The following is a 21,025-nucleotide window of genomic DNA, read 5'->3' on the forward strand; positions in this document are numbered from 1 at the left end:
TAGGTGCCTTGTAGAAGATTTTTGGCTTGTTGGTCATTCAGTGGAGGAGAGGAAAGTAACGTAAGATGGAGGGGGAAATTGGAACGTGAGGCTGAGAATAAGAGATGACGCTTTAAACTGGGAAGAGGGAAAAGTTTTCTAAATTTTTTTAGACGAGTAAGGAAGAGAAAAGAATTCTAAAGAGCATATAAGGAGCATTTCTGTGTCTTGAAAATGAATAACCAGTTAATCCTGTATGAGAATTTTTGTGTCAAGATTTCGTGAATCAGAGGAAATTGGATAGGCTGATGCGGTAACAGTGATAAGCCATAGAGATACTCTAAGCAACTGCTGAAATCTGCAAATATTTTCTTTTTTAAAGTAACTCAATATAAGAGTAATGAAACAAACAAGCATTTGGTGTCTCATTAAATCCATTACAACCAGATAGCACTTTGAATGGCTTCAACTAAAAGTTTGCAGTAAGAAGCAAAATTTCAGCTCAGAAGTGGGCCTACAGACAAGTGGAATCACCACAGACAGTAGAAAGGATTAAAAGAGTTCTCAGGATTATATTCCTCCTCTACTGATTCACTTTCAGCAAAACTGAAACTTTGTCTAACTTCAAAGAAGCTATTTTAAAAATCACAGTTTTCAGGAAGAAATGACATTATTTTGCCTACCTCACCAGAATGAATGTTCCTCTGCCGAACACAAATGGGTTGCTTGCCCTAGTTGAACAAAGGCTATGATGAGGGCTTTGATCAGTGTTGACAGTGTTCCTGCAGTATTTCAGTGTCTCATTCCTTTGTGCTTTCTAGAACCACTACTAATGACATTGGTTAAAAGAGTGTAAATTGCAATAAGATGGCCATCTCCAGAGGGTGCTGAATCAGTCTGTTGCAAGGATTCTTTAATTATTAATTTAATTGCTGCAGATTTTTTTTTGTTTTGTTTTGTTTAATAGTTTCTCAGGACAAAGAGATCCTTGATGAGCTCCTTAAAGCACCACTCATCCATATGACAAAATTTGTCTACAGAAAACCCTTTAACATTAGTGACATATTAATGCTCATGTTTAAAGGATTACATTTCACACTGGGTTTATTTTTCCTTGGAGACAAGCAGGAAATCTGTCACTAATTTCCTTCCAGTCAGCTCTGACTGCCTTTTCTCAGTCCTCTTAATCCTCTGTACATTTATTCTTCTTCATTTTATTTTCTGAAGACAGACCTGGTTCCCTTAACTTCATTCTTGTGTTTGTTTCAAGGTATTCTTCATCCTTCTTGCACAGCTCAATTCTGGCACTTGGCAGAAGAAGCATGTCTCCTGCTCTCCTTGCAATACATTGAGTGTGTACAAGATGCTCACCCACTTCATGTACATCTATTTCCTCACTTACCACATCACATCTCCTCTTTCCTGCCTAGTCATCTTAATTTTTACCTATCTCTGCATTGCTTCCCCTTTTCCTACTTAAACCTTTTCTGTTCATATCTTCCCACTTGCTGTACAAAAAAACCTCTCTAATCCTCTTTGTCAAGTCATCAGCTTCTCATTAAATCGTGTACCTTCAGGAGCTGTGTATTGCAATTCAGCATTTCCCATCTGTCACCACTGCCAGGAGTTGCAGTCCCATTGCTGCAATGTTTTCATCACCTTTCCTCTCATCACTCACCAGCAAAACCAAACTGCTCTCATCTCTCTTGACATTTCCTCACCTTCAGTTCTTTCTACTTCTTACTCAGGTTCAACTTCATGGCTCAGAACTCTGTCCTGACTTATTTCATGTTTCTCAATTTATCCTTTACCTTGTTCATGGTTCTGTATTCTTCTGCATCTTCTTTCCTATTGCTTCTTAGCCTCATGCATTTTTTATGTCACTCTGCTTCAGGCTTTTCACATAGAAATCCCAGCTCTTCCCCAAATCCCCTTGAGTCTTCTTGTATCCATCTTAATAGTGTCTCTCAGCTGCTGTCCCAGAAAGTGTATTTTTTCCAAGTTAGAAAACTCTTCAAAGCACAGCTTTTGTACTGTCAAAAAGCAAAAGCAGCTCTTCCATCTCCACTTTGAAAATTAGGAGTGGGCTTGAGAGATATTTTTGCAGATGTAGAGCCCCATTCTGTACTGTCCTCTGGGGCTTACAGGTTGGGCATCTGACAGACTCCATATAAGGTCACTTTTGAATGTTTTGACAATTGGTTTAAATTCTTCCCTGGTTTAATTAGGTGCAGTTCTAAAGTATTTGGAGGACTTGTTCCCACTTAATACAAGGCAAAAATTGCCGTAAGCCTCATGTGTTGGTGCTCCCTAAAGAAAGGGAAAATAAGAAAAAAATTAGTCAGTTACAAGCCTTTGAAAAATGTATATATACTTTTTAGCATGGAATGACAATTGCAAAAAATACCTAATTTGAGGGAGTGGGTGGAAAAAAATGTATTAGCAACCATGAGAAAAAGTTAAGCTTCCCATACTCTCTTTCATGCTTCTCCTTTACCAGTGCTGTGGAGACTGAAAATAACTCCACTCTGAGTGATGTCATCACCATTAGAGGCATGCTGTCAGCTTAATTTGTTTCCTGACTTCAGCAGGAGAAATAGAATCTGACTGCTGACTCACTTGTTAGGTCTGAAGTAGTTACACTTCATCTATTTGGCTACAAGTTTGGGGCTTTAAATAGCCATCCCCTTTGCAGCAGGTACAGGTACTCCTATTCATGAAGGAAAAAGGAAATGAAGAGTCTGAAATAATTCTTCACTTTGTTATTATAAAGAAGGTGTTGTCTAAAGAAGGAATATGTAAGATGGTTACAGAGTTGCCCTACCACATAATTTTCTTCTTTCATACAGGCCACAGTGGTGGTCTGCTTGTTGGGTGTCCGGGATGGTTGAGTGTTACCTTAGCCTCAGCAGCTGATGCAGTCAGTACCAGTGCTGTCAGCAGTGATGGTTTGACTAGAGATCCACTGTTCAGATGCTTTTATTTTTCTTTCTTGGCCTGTCCCCTAATGTCTCTGCAAGCTGAAGTGAAGAAGACTGTGTGCAAGTGGACCCTCCTGTGGGTCCACCATTTCTCCAGTTCACTGTCCTTTGTTTTCTATGTGCCTGTGAGGTTGGGAAGACTTTTTCTTGCCCACAGAGAATATCTGTAATGACTACATGACATATTTTACACACATTTTGGCTGAGGAAAAAAGAAGAAAAAAGTTGCAGTTCAGTTTGGACTGGCAGAGCAGCAGCAAATGAAGACTTTTTCAGACAGCGTAATTATTTTTTATTTTTTTTTTTGCTTACCTTCTGTATTTAAGTACCTGGGGGCCAGATCCTCTGCTGGCAGAAGATGAGAAGGGCTTTAGCTTTTTTAACCACTTTGCATTTTCTGGGGATTTAAAGCTTTGACTGCTTCTGACTCACTGAAGCAAAGTGGAGTTGTGTCCATAATCAAAATATAGAGCATATTTGAATGCAGTGAATGTCTCTAAATATTTAGAGCAAGGAAGAATACATCCAAGAAATAAGTATAAGAAAAATGATGCAGATTGTTTCAGTTGTGTGGTTTTCCTCACGATGTTTTAAGGAGCACTGTCTTAGTTTAAATTTATTTTTCTGTAATCCCTAAAGGTTACTTAATATCAGATCTAGACTTATTTTCTGCCTGTATCTTGTTTGGGTTTAGTTCCTCCTTTTAGAGTTTAGGCTGGGAGCTACTCCTTGCTGTTTTTTTACCCTTTGTTAGTATGCAGGAAAAAACATGCTGGTGTATTTCAAAATTCTCATGGACTCCATCAATCGTTTTTTAATATGTCACACTTTTAATCATGTGTGCATTTTAATGATGGAACTGCGTGTTACTGTAGAAAAACATAAGGAATTCTAGAATTCTGGATGTCACAGCAACAGTAACAATACTCTTTTATAACTCTTCCCCAGGGATTAATTTCAGTTGTAGAATGTATCTTCTTGTAAACAGACTGTGAAAACTAATGGCAACATTTCATTTAAATACAAAGGTACATGGGAAGGTAATTTACTATCACATTAAAATAATACATACAATTCTTTTTCCATTGAAACCAGGGACATAATTCAAATAAATGCCTACTGGAGCAATACTCAATCTAACTTTTTAACTTTTATTTCAAAATGGCAAAGTGCATCTGGACATAGAGGATTGATGCATAGCATCCTCCAACTTTAGGACATGTCAAAAGCTTTCTGGTATAACATCATGCATTTAAAATACATTCTCTGTATTCAGAATCAGATGTTGGCTCTGTAGTAATTTTTAGGATGGTGTGGAGAAGACTGCCATCCTAATGCTGCAGACTAATTTAATGCTGCTGTGGGAATCCTAGATTCAAGATAGATTTATTGCAGGATGAGGAAAGTTTGCAGTATTAGCTTAGATATTTATATCTCTGGCTTAAATGGACTATACCAATACACACAGTTTCTGTGAAAACATCCAAGTATTTCTTTTTCATCCTGTAACAATGAAGATTAATGATTAGCTACTTTTGCTCATGGACTGGTAAAGGGCTTTAAATTAGAGAATTAAAATTTCCATGTTTCAAGGGCTCTGTGTCATAAACAAGACTAGGAGGGACTTCATCTGCCATTGCACAGTGGCATCTAAAAGATTCATGCTTAGCCTTGCCTTTTAACTCTGCATGCAGTTTGGTAAACTCTTCACATAAACTGCTCTGCATCCTATAGAACAGCTTATACTTGTGGATTTCGAAAGGCACAGACCATTGAAAGCTCATGGAAGTTACCAAACAAAATTTAAATAGAAACTTTGTGATCTGACCCAGAGAAAGCTCAAGTAAATCATTCTTCACTGTTACTACTGGCAGTTACTGAGCAAGTAAATTGGTAAGCAAGCGGAAGGAGATTTCAGCTAAAGGAACAATATCTAGAAAATAAAAAATGATAGAAATAATAAGTAAACAGTATTACAATAACTATGAATTCAGCCTTCTTGATGAATAGATGGTTTTTAAATTGTTCAAAACCATAAGCATTAATACTTTGTCTACCATAATATTATTCTGTTTTGTATTTGGTGATTTCCTGGGGTAACAGTTGGACTTGATGATCTTAAAGGTCTTTTCCAACCTAGCTGGTTCTATGATTCTATGTTTAAAAAATTGTAATGACTGGATTGAGTATCATGTCTTCATAAGGGTGTGTTCAAACTCACTGAATTTCTACATCTAAAGGCTGGAGGAGAATAAAGGACACCTAAGCCATAGCTGTGTTTGGTGTCATGTGTATTACTAAACATGCATATACAAAATACAAAAAAAAGTGAAGAAACTGTAGAAGGAAGATTCTTCTTCCTTATCAACTGTGTAATTTTGCCTTGCAAAACAGAGTAAACCCCAAGGTTTCTAACGGTAATGTCTCAGATCAGACCCTGGAATCAGCTATGTATTTGTTTCATCCATTGATTCCTGGCATATCTACCGATTTGTCCTGCTGCTTCTCTCTTATAGGTTAACCATTTGTTTAAGCAATATTCAAAATAGTAGCATAGTACCTAGGCAGCAGCTGACCTGCGTGCTTTATACTTGTCAGCAAAGCAAAAGAAACATAAAACCCAACACAAGTACAGCAAAAGGTAGTTCAGCTTGACTTTTTAGCTGGAGGAAGAAGCAGATAGTGGTGTTAATTTCATGCTTTTAAAAATGCAAATCTTCATTACAGCTATTGTTCCCAATTCAAAATCAGTTAGATTTACTGTCTCACAATTCCTAGTTGCAATTCTGGAGCACCAAGAACTGCCTCTATACAAAAGGCTGTAATCAAGGACTTGCCGAAACTAAATAGATGCGGGCATGGCCATGCTTATTATAGCAGTTATGATGTAATAAGTGCCAGGTGGATGCATGGACTATGGCAGAATAAAAAATACAGAGTTATAGTAGCTTTATGAGTTTGTATTGTTTTGTAAAACATATCTAGTGCCTTATTTTCATAAAAGTTTCTGTAGGACTAAGAGGCAGGGTTTGTTAAGGTTGAGAAGTGTTGGCTCTGCTAGCAAGTCCGTGGAACATTTTGATGGTAATGCAGCAAAACTTCACTTTCTGAAAATTATAAAGTAGAATCTGAAAATTGTCATTGATAATTTTATTATATTGAGATATTCACTGCTAACTTTTAACTTCATTTAAAATGTGCAAATGGTAGAAAGATGGATACACATGTAGCTTATGTGTGGTTGTATATCGGCCTGAAGATAAACTTGAAAACGTGAGGAAAAATGTTAGTCGTTTGAAGTCAAGCATAGTGTTCTATCTGGAGGAGGCTTTCTGCACTCAGACAGTACTTTCTCACTTGAGACAAATTATCTTTTTTCTTGCAGGTAAGTCCCTACCAAGTCTCTCAACCTTCCTGGGGAGCCACTGGCAGGGCCCTTATCTCAAACTGCGACTCAGACAGCCTTGGGTGTCTGGACAGACTTCACAGCAGCCTCAAAGCTGAGAGACGAAAGAGGGGACCAACCAAGCCAGGTGAAAGCTGACCCTCAGAAGAAGGAGACTGGTGGCTGTGCCTAAATAGGATGCACCTTTCAAGAGTATTGCATGGGAAGCCTCTGTATTCTGGCTGAAAGTGCTGGGCAGTCAGCAGGGTGCTGGTGAACCTTCACTCCTTGGACTGAAATGTTAAAAATACCCTCTACAAGCAACAAAACCAAACAGACTAAAAAAGTGACTCCTAGTGCTTCAAGGTACCAAAATACCTGCAGTGATAAGAGCAGAAGGGTCATGGTAAGGGCAAAGGCTGGGAGTGGGCCTGAGAACAAAACTCGGAAGAGGGCCAGCTGAGCAAACTACAACCACCAGGAAGTTGCTCAGATAAGCAGGCTCAGAGAAAGTCGTAGCATCTGCATTCCTGGTCCTGCAAAGGATGCGTGGACCTAGACCTACCTTGTTCACCTGGCTTGTCAAATTAGGTATGTCTGCTGGGCTCCTAGGCCTGGGCTTTTCATGGAGGAAAACAATAAATGAACTTCTAACCATGATTTCCTTTTAGACAGTGACAACAGCTTTTCCATAGATAATGTGGGCTTGTCCCACACCTACCCTGGCTTTGCTCATTTCAAACAGTAAGAAAGAGCAGAGGGTGTAGTCAAAGGCTGTTTCCCCACCATTAGTTTAGACCTGCTTGGCCTTCCCATGCCTCCACCCATGAACCATCTGAGAAATGATCTTGGAAGAAAAGGCCTGTGCTCATATCACAAAGGAATGCCTAATAAACTTTTCCTCTTTCAAGTTTCTGAGTGAGAAAAGCCATGGTAGTGAGTATTTATTGTTTCTTTGGTATTGTTGTAGTTTAAGCCCAACCGGCAACCCAGAACCACGCAGCTGCTCGCTCTCTCCCCCCCTCTTCCTCCCCCATAGCTCCCGGAGGGATGGGGAGGAGAACTGAAAGAATGGAACTCCCACGGGTTGAGATAAGAGCAGTCCAGTAGCTAAGGTATAACACAAACCACTGCTGCTGCCACCAATGATAATAATGATAAGGGAAATAACAAGGGAAGAGAATACAACTGCTCACCACCCACCGACTGATACCCAGCCCGACCCGAGCAGTGATCTAGCCTTTCCAGGTAACTGCCCCCAGTTCTACATCCTGGGCATGACGTGCTGTGGTGTGGAATACCCCTTTGGTTAGTTTGGGTCAGGTGTCCTGTCTCTGCTTCCTCCCAGCTTCCCCTCCCTGGCAGAGCATGAGACTCACAAAGTCCTTGGTCAGAGTAAACATTACTGAGCAGCAACTAAAAACATGGGTGTTACCAGAGCTGTTCCCAGGCTGAAAGTCAAAACCACAGCACTGCACCAGCTACTAAGAAGGAGAAAAATGACCGCTGCTCATGAACCCAGGATAGGTATCTAGGAGAAAGTCTTTTCCTCAGCAGCTCCCCTTAAGCCTCCTGCAGCCATGGCTTGAGGTGTCCCATAGTCTCAGGGATTTCCCAGGGTGGTTCACCAAACTTGTGTTGTCTCACATCTGGGTGTTTCCATCCATTTTTTTCCAGGATCAGGAATGTAAGCAGCAGTCTAGTCCATATCTTCTTCATAATATTCCTTCCAAGCCCTGTTGCTGTTTTCCAGTTAATCCTTTCCCAGCTTAACATCTGGAGTAACTTAGTCTGAATGTGCCTGTGAAAATACATGTGTCTCTTCTCTGTTGGGTAAGGGGGTCAGTATTTATACAGTGGATGAACCTGATCAACAGTGTGGGAGCTTTGGTTTTCACTTGTTTGGCTGGGGATGGTGTAAGGTTAGAGAGATAGTGGACACAAATGGGACTTCTGGGGCTAGTGTGAGACAGAGAAATGGCCCCAGGGTCCAAGGCAAGGGCTGGATATTTGCATAGGAATATGGCCCACATATCCCAGAGTATGCATGACCTCTTGTTTGAGATGTCAAGTTAGTACTAGAGATTTATTTGAGATAGATGGGATGAATCACAGAGTGGGATTTATCTATGTAAGTTTCCTTGGATAGCTACTTTAAAGTTGATGAGCCTGGCCACCAACATTTAGATGGTTAAAATTGTGTGCATGAAACCATTCCCTGCAAAAATATCCTGGGGAAAGTACTGTGGGAGTGCCAGGTGGGAATAATGGAGGGGATAAAGGGCTTTGGGATGCACTAACTGATCAGAATCTGACTATGAGCCACTAATGAGAAGCTTCCTCAAAGCACAGTGCTTAGATGTGTCAATTAAGGTAATTGTAGAAAAAAATGAGACATATTCATGGAGGTGTGTGACTCTGCCAAAGCCTTATCTGGAGTATTGTATGCATTTCTGAGCATCAGTGACTGAGGGAGAGGGAATTCAGACTAGAACAGGTGCATATAAGTGATGATGGTAATGAAAAGAGCTTCAGAGAAGACAGCTTGCTCAGCTTAGAAAAATGAAGGCTGAAAGAGGTCATGGTTACTCTCTGTGAATGCAAAACAGGTAAAACACCTGGAAGGCAGGGAGCCACTTATGCTAAAGAACAATACTGGCACAGGAATGAATGGATACAAATTAGCAATGAATAAATGTAGATTGAAGGATAGGATGGATTGTAACTGTGAGAGCAATAAAGTTTTGGTTGGTTTAAAGCAACAATAGAAGTAATGAAGAACAGAATCTATGTAGTTTTAAACCAGAACATAGTTTATAAAAAAGAAGATGCAGGCTGTTTGCTGGTAATACCAGATAGGTAGAATTTGATACACTGGGAAATTCTATCCAGTCCATTGTTACTGGGTCAGTCCTTAGCCTTTCAACTTGGGCAGACACAGCCAGTGTCAGTAACAGAGGAGAATAAAGCTAAACTAAAATGAAATATTAGTGGCTTGCTGTGAGAGGGTGGGTAATCATGTAGATGATAATACACCCCTGTAGATACTAGAATCAAGTTCCAATTCAGGTATTTAGGCATAAGTGCCAACGTACAAGCCTGATTAGATAAAGACAGCTAGGGTAAGGTATGGAATAAAAAATGCCATGTAAACAGAGGTGCCCTGGCAAACACCATTAACCTAGAACTGTGAAAGCAAAGGAGTAAGAAATCAGGCAAAAAATCTTCTCATTTCTACCCAGTTCCTCAAAACCCTCAAGGACTGCAGACTTTTACTCTACTGCAGTCAAGACAACAAAGCACCACACAGCTGAGCTTTGAATGAAGCAGTTACTGTTGGCTGATACCTGTGACTAGCTGTCATGGTTTAACCCCAGCTGGCAACTAAGTACCACCACACAGCTGCTCCCTCTCTCCCCACTGACTGATACCTAGCCTGACCCAAGCAGTGATTGGTCCCTTCTGTGTAACTGCCCCCAGTTCATATACTGGGCATGATGTGCTGTGGTATGGAATACCCCTTTGGCTAGTTTGGGTCAGGTGTCCTGTCTGTGCTCCCTCCTGGCTTCCTGTGCCCCTACTCACTGGCAGAACATGAGACTGAAAAGTCCTTGATCAGGGTAAGTGCTAGTGAGCAACAACTAAAACATTGGTGTGTTATCAGCATTGTTCTCAGACTAAAACCAAAACACAGTACTGCACCAGCTACTAGGAAGAAAATAAACTCTATCCCAGCTGAAACTAGGACACTAGAATAAGATCTGTTGGACTAGATGGGCTGAAGCTATTTCTAAATTTCTGTGATATTTATTCCTGAGAACTATTGCCATTTCTATACTATCTTCAGTATATTCTTCATCCTCAGGAATAAGGATCTCATTTTAGGGTCTCTGATGCTAAAATTAGAATTTCTGATAGTGAATATCTGCAGAGAGTGAACCTCATGGATCAAAACTAACACTCCACCTTTAATTTTTTGACCTTGCAGACTAAAATTGCGGAAAACACACGTGTACCACATTCAGCAGCTCTGACAGGGATGTCTTCTTCTCCTGTAGAAAAAGCAGTATTAAGGTCTTTCAGATGAAAAAAGTCTCAAAGATAACCACTTTTTCACCATGTTGCGCATTTTTAGATTTGATTTTCAGTGCTGAAGATCCCAGATGCTTTAAAAACATTAATGCGGTGCAACGTAATATCAAGGTCATGTCTCTCTGATGCAGACTGTACTGGTTTACAGCACTTTGTAGGCACCCAGCCTGACAAAGTGCTGCCAGTGCCAAGCCAACGTATCTTTTTTCCCCCATAATTATACAATTTTTATCCCTGAGTGATATTTCTCAGACATGCTATTGTTGTCAGGGGCATAAGACTCCATTACCACTATGCTGAAAACTTCTCCCTGCCCCCACACTGCATCCATATGGATCCTAGCCTTTACTGAACAGGCGTTTTGTAATCACAGGTTGAATGAAGTGTAGTTATGTTTAATAAAAGTGCCATAGTACAGACATGGTAATTTTCTTATTTAACTTAAAAAGACACCAAACATCTATGCAATACTTGCCTGCTTTTAGTAACTACCAGCATCCCCTCCCAAGACCCAGATGCTGTATCAAAATTAAAAAAAAGAAGGTTTTGAATGGAGCAGGGTAAGACATATGGGTGTTGTGTCAGAAAATAGTTAAAAATAAAAGCAAACCTGAAAAGCTGTGTTGCATGTAAAACTTATTCCAATTACATCAGCAACTGATAAACAGTAATTTGGGTTGATGTTCCTGGTTGGTTTTGTTTTTTTTCTTTTTCAGAAAGAAGTTTGAAAGTCCAAATTTTTTAAGAGTATCATTTTCATTATACTGCCCCTGTAACTGATAGAAGGGCTCTTGCTGATCTAAAAATAGAGGACCACCTAGCCTTTTCTATGGCAAGCTATTATAGAATAGTCTCACGAAATTTAATAGTAGCTGTGGCTGGCAATGCCTCATGGTACTGACAGTCCATGCTTACCCATGACAGAAAGGTTCTTGCCCCTTGGGAGCTAGCACAAGCTCCCAACTAGCAGTAGGCTCCTGATTACAGGCTGTCATCCTTGGGTTCTGGGTTCAAACACCCAGATGCCTGCTGGGAGAGCAGCACAGCATCTGGCAGGAAACCCATGAGTCTCCGGGGTCCTCATGGAAATGCCATATTAGCTGAACAGTGCCAATGATTGACTCAACCTGCTTCTCACAAACAGAGAAAAACTGTTGGCAGCTCTGGTCCCACAGGGCAGCCCTGGCTGGAGCGACCACAGGGAGCTGGAGATTGGGGTCCAGAGGAAGGCTGGAGGTTGAGAAGAGCATCCTGGACTTTGTGGGAGCAAGCAGGGCTTGTTCAAGGATTTTCTGGGGACTTTCTCTAAAGGGGAAGGGTGCCCAGGAAAGCTGGCCTGTTTCTAAAGACAACTTACTGAGAGCTCAGGAATGAACCATTATGTCATGTAGAAAGACTGAATTTCAGGAGATCTGGATGGATAGATGATAAGCTTCTCATTGAACTGATGAAGAAAAAGAGTGGAGAGGAAGTAGAAAGGACAGGCAGTATAATGCAGTGTTAGGTACTAAGTGTCAAAGTCAGGAAGGCAAAGCCAAGCTGGAGCTGAGATTGCTGAAGGGCGCTGATGGGAGCTGGATAGACTTTGTGAAATGCTGATTTCAGAGTAAGTTCAGGAAAACCACAGACCCATTGGCGCGTGGAGAAGGAACCCTAGTTACAATAGAGCAAAAAGGTTTAAGTATTCAGTGACTTTTTTCCCTCATTCTTCACAAGTAAAGGCTCTTGGCCTGGCACTAGCATGATTTGGGATGGAAAGGGGCAGCCCTCCCTCACTGGGGAGGTTCGAACAAGTTAGAGAACAAGTTAGAGACTTGATAGAAGCTGGATGTACTCAAAACCATGGGGTCAGGTAGGATTTACCTGAAGATGCTGGAGAAGCTGGCCAATGTAACTGTGGGTGCAGTGTATGGGGAGAACATTTTTAAATTAAGCTTTTTTGAATAGCAGAACTGTTATTTATTATGAAGAAGAAAATGGAACATGCATGCAAATGGTTTTAGCTGTAGCCAAGCTTTGTTAGCTGCAATGGCTGTTATAATGAAAGAAATTCCCACAACTGAGGGGGCCATGGGATTTGATTTTCATATATCTTGTCCTACTTATATAAGACTTCACATAGAGAAACCTTCATTTTTAAGACCTGGGATTTGATGTATCATATTCCAGAAGAAAAATTAAAGTTTTGGTGGATTTATCATTGAGGGAAGAGGTAAAAATTCAGGACCAGGTGAAATGGTACTTTTTGAAGCTGAACTTGATCTAAGCTTTCACAGCTGCCCTGGGTGACATAAGTTGGTACTCTGGTGAAATACTTATTTGACATCTGGGGAGGAAATGCTGTGAGGAAGTGAGCTTTTACTGCCAGTGGGCCAAGTCCCAAAGTTTCTGCTCTGTTAGCTCAGCCATTGCTCATCTGACACGTTTGGATTTCTCTTCAGAACTGAGATCTGCACAAGGACTGCAAGTCGAGATCAAAATGACCTCCCATCCTGCCAAAAAAGAAAAAAAAAAAAGAAATTTAACAGACCATTCAGTTTGAGTTGACAGTTGTGAATCTTAATTTCCACAGTTGGGCATCTGATATGCATGAGAATCCTATCACACTCATCCTGGCTCATCTTCCTCTGTGTTCTTTAATACCTAGCTACTAACCATGCTTCTCACGTATTGCCTTAGCAAGAGGGAGCACAGACTGGCAAAATAGAGGGAGCAACCACCCACCTCACACTGTCACCTTTCTCCTAGAAGGATGACTGATTTGGCTGTCTCTTCTCTGCTATTTCCTCAGAATGTGTAGAAATATAATCTCTTGGAGATCAGTAGCTTTCTCAATTTCGGGTAGATATAGCCAGAGCCAAAGGTGCACAGGCTGACACTGTGGTCAGAAAAGCCCCGTCACGTTCAGAAACCAAGTTAAATGCATGGTGAATCTAAGAAGGAACAGAAAAAAGGAAGCTAAGATTGGGAGATATGCAGCTCAATCTCATTTTCCCTTTTATTTGGGTGATTGGGAATTCTGCTAATCTGTTTGAAGAGGAAGTGAACTGGACCCTAATTCAGCTATGCATATTTCAAAGAAACACATTTAATTTAGGAGGCGAGTAGTGAAGTTATAATTTCAAAAGAGGAAAAAGGATACATTAAAAAAGAAGCAATGATGCTTGTTCCCTTTTTTAAATTTCTGTTTGATATTAATATTTGAACATCTATTGACACAATAATAACTGCTTTGAGCAACAATAGAAGGAAGAATGGCTGGCTTTGGGTCTAGGTGAGGATATAAAATAAAAGTCTTGATACACTAGAACAAATAGAGAAATAGAAATGTCATAAGTTAAGGAAGGGAAAGAGACTCATGTAAGAATGAATGTGTAACCTCAACATTACTATTTTCTGTCTTGCTGTGCGTAGGCAATTTACATGTTCTTTAAATGTATGTTTTTAATGTACGTACAGATGATACAGTGTCAACTTACATACAGAGATCAATTCAGTTTCACCTGGGCTACCAGGTGTACGTTCTGAATGCCTATAATGAATTTTTTAATCTTTAACCCTAAAATTTTATTAGGACCTTTTCTAGCAACATCACCCATGTTAACAAGCTTTCAACCTGCTTCCTTCAGATTCAGCACAGGATGAGCACTTGCTTTGTTAGCCTGACCACAGTTTCATAATCATTGAGCACTGGTGTTATTACTCATTATGGGCTTCATTTGGCAGGGCATGAGCTAAGAAGCAGTTAAAGCTTTCATTTGGGCAAGAGCTTAAGTGTATGCCTATAGTTATTGGAATCCTGCTTGACAAATATGTCCCTTCTCTGAGTTGTGATCAGGGAGGCCATGATTCACCACACAGACTCAGGCACAAGAGAGAACAGGCAAAGAGAGAAGGGGAGAAGCTTTTCTGAGACATACTAATCTTTCTGGGGGCCTGCGAATAGCTCCAGGCACCTGCGATGTACAACATCCAGGTGTTTGGAGGTGAACTAGTCTGGAGCTGACTCTGCAACTTAATTCCTTGAGAGCCAGAGAACATGGAGGCTTGCTAAATTATGCTATGCAGATGCCTGATGAGATTTAAAAGCCAAAGACATTTCACAGAGGTGTGCAGTAGTCAGGGCTGAATGTTGGGCTGCCATACACTGCATGGCTTTCAGTCCTAGGCAGTAAGCTCTCAAACTGGCTGAAGCCTAGTGTGTTTTATGGTGAAAATTGACTATATAACATGAATAACCATATACAGTGGAATTTCATGAGCTTGTAAAAGCAGCTTTTTGTTATGTAGAACGACAATGGCTAAGATCTGAAAGTGAACTGTTAAAATGCCACTTTCTCGTCTTTATAAATTCCAGTTTTGGGCTGTACTTAGAGCTCTAATCAGTGCTTTGAAAAGAGTTAATCTCAGAGCATGATGAATGACTAATACTATTATTCTCCTTTAGCTTGCTTGCACAGAATTTCTCTTTCCGATTAGTAGAAAGGATTCTCTACCCGAAAGTCCCATCACTTGCAGCTTCTGCGTTCATCATCAAGGATTACTGTCAAAATACTTGGATTATTTTCAAAATCTGTTCAACATTTTCTTCCTGTCTCCCATTTCTTCTCTTGCCCATATTCTGTGGCTTGCACAACACAGAATGCTATCCAGAAAGGAGAGAGGTTGCTACAGTCTTGCCTCTCTTCCCGCAATAGTTTAATAGATTTAGTGTGGAGACAGTGAGTTTCAAAATTACCTCTCTTGTGAGCTTCCAACTCCATTTCCTTTCTCTAAAGAAAGGGATACCTATTATTAAAGAGGCTAACACCTCCATAGTCTAGAACTTGGTAATTCAAAAACAAGTAAAAAAAATCTGAACTCTCTTCTGCTGCTCAAGAGTTGTGCATTGACTTAAATTTCAAAATTAACAGGAAAAATTATGCACAGGTAGAGAGCACATCCATGTGTCCAAATCCAGCTAGAGACACCTATGCTTCAGGAAAGAGAAAACTTCTCTTGTCTTGCTTCTTTCCAAGACATTAACTTCTAATAAGCTCCCTGTTTATTGTGAGGCAGTGCTGTTACCCATGGCTCAAGCTTCAACAGTTTGTTGGTGCTCTTTTTCTACTTCCCAGTTTCAGAAGACCTCACCGCATTGGGTTTGAACTTCCCTTCCAGCAGATGGTTGTCTCAGTTTCCCAATAAGCTGGTTCAGCCTTGTCAGGCCTGATAACGCTTTCTCTTCCTAAAGACACTTGTGCAGAAAAGCCTTTGTGATTCCCTTCTGGGGCTCTTGCAGCCTCTCAGGGGAAGGCAGCGTGTTTGGGAGTTCAAGGGAATAAAGCTCATCCTTAACAATGTATCTTGACCCAAATGCAAAGTTTCTCAACCCTGGTAATTGTTCCTGGAATTAAATATTCCCATCTCTGACCTTTACTTAGCAATTTGTTGTTTATTGAGTTAGCTTTTTGAGTTTGTTGGGAATTACAAAGGTTTGTTGAACATACTTAGCTACATGAGTCTTTTTATAGATTTCAAAGGGCTCTTTATTATTTGACAGTTCTCATTCAGTAGGAGGTAGACATTTCTGGCTCACAAATTGGTAACATTATTTTGCTTTTCTTTCATAAGTAATGCTTAGCTACTGTTTCTAATAATATTGCAGCTAAACAGATTCTAAATATGACAGTGTTGAAAACACTGATGTGCAGCGGAAGTTCTATAATTGAATGAAATATTCATGTCTTATGCCCAACACTTTAATCTAATCCATCCATTCAAAGCCTAGAGATTTCTTGGTCTTTCAGCTGCACTTATTCAATAAATGAGCTTTTAAAAATAGAGATGGGACTAAATTCAAAAGGAGTATCCAAACCTCTAAGTACTGGGAGGGTGTAGATAAACTGGAGCTTATATCACAAGCAGCTGCTGTGCTAATAGTCTACAAAACCCAAAATAGCCCTGAAGTTCAACCATTTATTGAAATCTCATAATATTTGGTTATTGTGTAATCTGGTTCTCCATGTGTTATTCTACCAAACAAAACCTGATTTTAGGTTAAGATTAGTATCACTGTCTTCTGGAAGGCATATGCTGTTACATGTGCATGCTGACTAGCTACACACATGTGTGCTAGGAACTGACTGTGGCTTTGGCAGCTGGTCTTAAGAGCCTTCAGCAAGATAGATAAACATGGTCCTGCAGTCTGATCAACTACTTTTTAGGATAAGGGACAAATGGAAGAGAGCTATGCACTGTGGGAATCCAGGAGATTAAAAGGAAAAAAAGATTAATGCTGTAAGAATATAGCTGTATCAAGGCAAAAAACCCTCATAGATTTTATACTTACAAGGTGTGTTCTATGCAAGCAATTTAGAACAATCTGTGATTTTACCTTTGCTACAACCCACGAAGAGTATCTCTTTTCCTGCATTGTCATTTTATTCAGTAATTGTCCCAAGCCATTAGACTTCCTACACAGCAATTCACAGTCAGAAATACAAGTGTGAAGGGAAATGCATTGCTTCACTTTGTGGAAGAATATGTATCCCAGTCCTCTCGGCATGGACTTTTGATCCAATTTATTTGCAACTGCCCATACAATTTGCTCTTATTATTTAGTTTTGCACATGAACTTGAGTCTTAAAGAAAAGTTTGCTTAATTCTTTATACTGCTGTTGCAGGGGCATAGACTTGACAGATGTACCTCTGTCTTCTCACGCTAAACCCAAGGGTCAAGAGGAATAACATGAAGAATACTGTAATTTGTTGAGTTAGAGTTGGGTTTATATTTTGTGGCATGCACTAAGCTTTATTATTCCGCTCAGGCCATGGAGAAAACTCAGTTTTCACTGTGGATTTATTTCTGTCGTATGCAAATTTCTGGATAATGAGGCTGCTATGACTTTTACCATCTATTAGGAGTAGAATTATCACAAAAGAGAACTTTGAGAATAGGAAGCTCAGAGAAGCCAACAAATTTAACTTCAGCATTACCTGAATTTGAGAGAATTAGTGTTCTTGCTTGCAGGGTATCTTGTGATAGCTCCACCATTAGCTACCTTCTGTGAAAAACCAAAATATGTTATCCCCAAAATGTGCTAAAACTTCCCTAAGGACAGAGGTGATAATAAACAAGTTGAACCGTCTCGTCTCTGGCGTAGCACTGAAAGGGTAATGTCAGAATTACAAAAGCATGAATGCCAAGTACGTGAGCATGTTCGCTGTACAATTACTCTGTTTGTGCAGGCAGTTGCAGTAATTGGATAATTGGGTCCACAACTGCCTAACTACATCAGTAACTACTCATTAGTAAATTATATGTGAGCAATGTATAGAAAGTCCCAGTGTCTAAAAGCCTTTGTTACAGAAAATTTATTTCATGAGGGCTCATCCTACTTATAAAAACACATGCTTATGCACCATGAACTTTTGTTTGTTCATTCCTTTTGAACCAAGAGAGTGTAGACAGAAAAAGAAACACAACTGAACGGGAAACGAGGCTGTTGTGACACAGGTTCTTGTTTTTCTCTTCTGCTATTCCACAAAGCTTTTCAAGGAATGTCACGGGAAGCTAAATAAGGAGGTTTAAATTGTCCAGCATTTGAAAGGAACATTCTGATACGGTCTTCCAGTGACATGTTGTTAGTTTTTTTTTACTCCCCTGACCTTTTCACAACTCTCATTTCAATTACTTTCAAGGGAATGAAGAGTGACTTCAGAATGTCCTAAACCTAAAGCTGTTTTGGAGGTCTAAGCCTTGCCAATAGCAAACCCATGAAAAGACAGATTGCCCTAAGTGGCCACTGCATGGAGAGCTATCATATTGTAACCAGCATGACTGCATTTTTCACCTGAGAGCTCTAAAGAGATGCAAATGTGAAAAAAACTGCTAATTGTAGTACACAGCCACTTATCTCTCACCTACAACCAATAACCTGGATACCAGAGAAATGGAAATACAGCAAATGGTGATGCCCTTTGTTGAAAGGAGTTGCAGGAATTTTAGAAGATTACAGACTGGTTTTGGTCATTCATAAAATAGGAGAAGTACCGGATATGTAGGCAGAAATGATACATTGGGCTAGAGTATTCATGATTTTGTGAAGGAAATTAACTCCTCATAAATTAATCAGATTTCTCTGAAGGAATAAACAAGCACTTTGATAGGGGAGATACAGCTGATATGGTCTCCTTGGATTCCTGCAAGGCACTTGACAAGATCATTCACCAAAAGTTCTTAAGGAAATTAAGATTGAGATAAGATGGATAGTGCTGACTTGGGTATGCAACCGATTAAAAGAATAAGTACGTAACTTTTCTCAGCAGAGGGAACGTACCACTGCGGTCCCACGGGGACTTATCTGAGGAGCCCTGCTCTTCATTACATTCACAAATGAATGGAAAAGGGGTGGAAAATGAAGTGACAGTCCAGTTCCTGTTGTGAACTCTTCCTGGTATAAAAAGCAAAAACTAGGAAAGTATGAAGAGTTGCTATAATGTCTTGTGATACTGAGTAACATGGCAGGGTGGGGGAAGAGAATATATGAAAATATGAAGAGTTCACAAGAGAAATCCTAATTAATATATGCAATTACAGACTCTGAAAAAGCTATTATCTACTACAGAGATTCTGAAGTTATATCAGCAAGTTCTGTAGAAATGTCAGCATGTTGCTGAATGGCAGTCAGCATGAAGCAAATTAATAGGGAAATAAAGGAGAACAATCCATAAAGTAGTATTAGGCTACAGTATCTTGAATACTGTGGACATTTTTAGCCCTCATATCACTACACATACATATAAAATAAGACCAAGAAAAGAGTATAGTAGAGTGACAAGGACAATCATATGTATGAAATAGGCTCAGTACAAAAAAATAAAACATACAAGGACTTTAGTTACCAAAAAAAAAAATTGACTCAGAGATATGAAGGAGAGCTATAAAATCATGTAAGGGATGGAGATCAATAAGGAAGGATTTTGTTCTAAAACAAGAGGGTGAATCCAAGGAAATCACCAGGCAGCAGCTCAGCTGTAGGACCCAGGCCTGGGGATATTCTAGGTACTAAAAATTTACATGGATTGAAAAAGTGATTAGACAAATTCATGGAAATAAATAAAAAAAAAATCCCAAACATCCTACAACCAACAAAACACCAAAGCCTATTTAATGCAGAGATTAAAGCACCTCCGGCTGAGGAAATAATTGCCTACTGCAGCTCATAGGATGGAAGAGTATTCTGGGAGAGTATCTTGTCCTGCTTTTGTAACCTTTCTTATATTTGCTGTTGTTCACAATCAGATGCTTGACCGGATGGCTTTGGTCCAGTTCTGAATGACTAATTTTATGATCAGTACAGGGATTCTATGAAGTCAGAGTTGTCTCATTAGGAGACTTTGGCTGTGTTATCAAGCAGTGATGTTGCTTCCATTGTCCCTTTATGATGACTCTAATTTTTTCAGAAGAGAAGTGTTTCACATTGAAAATACATATCTTTTTTGGTTTTTTGGCACATAGCTGCCATGGAAATAAACAGTAACTTGGCACAGCTCTACATTATTTTGTTTTCACGGGTAATGTCTTTGAGAGACTCACAGTCAGTGAGTGACAGGGACATTTCATGAATGAATTTGATTTTGTAACCTGCACACACTACTCTTAAGCTGACAAGAGAATAGTTTTAGAGTAATTAATACATATCAAAACGAGTCTCTGTGTAAGGGAGTCTTTCAGTTTACCTGTGTCAGTATCATGTTGAAAAACAAGCATTTCCATGAGGAAAGCAGAATGGGGGAAAAAAAATAAGGTTTGCAGCTTAGTTTTAAAATAAATCTCAACTTTTGCAATTGATGATTCATAAAAGGGCCAGTGCCAGCAGGCAGCAAATGTCATGGTCTTCAGACAGGTTTGATTAGAATGTTGATCTCAAGTGCCTGCTTTTATTTCTCCCTTTTCTTTTTTTGATGTGTGCAAGCAGGTTTGTGGGTTTGGTTTTGTTTTTTTTTTTCTTTTTTTTTTTCTTTCCTTTCCTGTTCTGGCTTCTAGATTTTATCTCTGTTTATTTTATTTTTCACCATAATGCCAGCATTTTCTTGACGTGGGCTTTAACAATTCTTTCCTTCTTTGCATGTGCTTGAAGTACTGTAGAGAAACTCCCTGTTTGTCCTTTTTTTATACCTGCAATATCATCTTTCCTCCTGAGATCCCTCACGAAGTTACATAAACACCTGTACGGGATGCAGTGGCTCAAAGAATCATAGAATTGTTTAGGTTGGAAAAGACCTTTAAGATAACCATAAATGTAGCACAGCTAAGTTAACCACTAAACCATGTCCCTTAGTGTCATATCTACACATCTTTTAACAGCAGTTTCCTTTTAGATTGCCATCTCAGTGACTCACCCAGCTTCTGAAGATGTTCAAAATGAAGATGACACAGCCCAGGTTCTGTCTGAAGTGCTGAAAAGTTTGCAGACTGTGAAAGTTATGTAATAAGTTTTAAAATGGGAAGCAGTCTTATGTGATAGCACTGCATAGTTACTAGTAGGTGAAGTTGCAGGTACAAATAAATTGTATTTGTTCCTTTTTCTTTGGGGGTTTTATC

The sequence above is a fragment of the Neopsephotus bourkii genome, unplaced genomic scaffold, assembly GCF_033783945.1.
Source record: "Neopsephotus bourkii isolate Nb327-2 ecotype Australia unplaced genomic scaffold, CSIRO-AGI_Nbou_v1 NB_1234, whole genome shotgun sequence".
NCBI lineage: Eukaryota > Metazoa > Chordata > Aves > Psittaciformes > Psittacidae > Neopsephotus > Neopsephotus bourkii.